The 1,568-nt window shown below is 39.5% G+C and overlaps 1 pseudogene; it reads right to left on the bottom strand.

The window, feature by feature from the left end:
- Position 1: 1 nt before the first annotated feature.
- Positions 2 to 1,008, bottom strand: LOC102837896 (annotated as a pseudogene).
- Positions 1,009 to 1,568: the final 560 nt, after the last annotated feature.

Below are 1,568 nucleotides of genomic sequence, written 5' to 3'. Positions count from 1 at the left end.
TTTCATATGTGTTGCCTTTTATGACATCTATAATCGGCACAGTGCAAATGGTTCTGTCCTTAGATATGGGAGCTAAAAGTGGTGCATGCTAGTTAACTGCCACCTCACAGTGGGCATCAAGGCATATCAAAACCTGTCCAAATTTAGCTTTCTGAGCACCAATGCTTCATGCTTGAATTAAACCTTCTCTCCTCTCATTTTGAAAGATTTTTACTAGGCCATTCTACAACTTAATGTAGTAATCTAGTTTTTATTTTAAGTGTTCTTTATTACTGAAATAATCAATTAACACAATTTCTGCTAAATATTTCATTTAATTATGCTGTGGACCATTCTCATGAGGGTTTACCATCCTTCATTACAGAAGACAATGACAACACTGGCAGTCAGCAGGCTTTCATCATAATGCCAATATTTGCATTCTTCTTGACATAATTCATTGACACTGTGGTCTAGTGAGATCATGTCGCTAACCACCATGATAAATCCAAATTCTTTAAGGCTGTCTTGAGCAGCAGGTTTGAATTCTGGTCCCAAAACCAATGACTTGGCTTTCTCTCCAGGGCCATCAACCATTCCATGAGGTTCAGGTTCTTTGGGTTTAAAGCTACCGAGGATCCCTGGGCATAGCACAGGATCATGATAGGGGAATGTCTGAGGATTAAATGTGAGATACTGTCTCTGGATTATGTCATTCTGGGAATCTCCACCAGCGTGGTGTTCATGTTCATTTTTAGCCTTGTTTTTTCTTATAATAGACTCTAAATCCACTTCTACTCCTTCACCATGAGGCCATAGTACCACAGGTTTGAATCTGTCATCCCCAGGAGCTAATCCATTGCCTCCTTGGTTAGGCATGGGATTATTGACATCTCTGTCTTCCCTCATCTTGCTCAGTGGGCTCAGGTCATTCGGCTGTGGGGATAGGGAAGACCACAGGACCACTAGCCCCAGGAAGCTTGTCACCACCAGTAAACTGTGTAAGATGAACCCAATCTTCAGCCTCATCTTCCTCCAGTAGCGAGACACACACACCCTGGCGCAGCGGCCACCACAGTTCTCCTTTGTATAGGTTTTTGTTTCTCTGGTTAAATTCATTCCTAAATATTTAATCTTTTGGGTAGCTGTTGTAAAAGGTAATGCTTTCCTGATTTCTTTTTCAGTGCTCTCTTTATTTGTGTAAAGGAAACCAACTGATTTTTGTATATTGACCTTTTACCCTGTCATTTTGCTGACTGTTGAATTTGAACAGCCGACCCTGTGGTTCAAACTGACTTTTTGGTCCAGTGCTTTATCCTACAGGACCACATCAGGTATATATACTCTTAATTGTGTGGAGGAATTTCCCTTCTATTTTTATTTTGTTGAGTGTTTTCATCAGGTATGGATGTTGGATTTTGTTAAGTCTTCTACATTAATTTATACGATCATGCGGTTCTTTTCCTTTATTTATGTGTCAGATTACATTTATTGCTTTCCTAATACTGAACCATTCTTGCATACCTAGTATGAATCCTACTTGGTCAGGATGCATTATTTTTATGATAAGTTTTTTTATTCTGCTATGA

The sequence above is a fragment of the Chrysochloris asiatica genome, unplaced genomic scaffold, assembly GCF_000296735.1.
Source record: "Chrysochloris asiatica unplaced genomic scaffold, ChrAsi1.0 scaffold00012, whole genome shotgun sequence".
Taxonomy (NCBI): domain Eukaryota; kingdom Metazoa; phylum Chordata; class Mammalia; order Afrosoricida; family Chrysochloridae; genus Chrysochloris; species Chrysochloris asiatica.
This window is presented reverse-complemented; position numbering and strand designations above follow the sequence as displayed.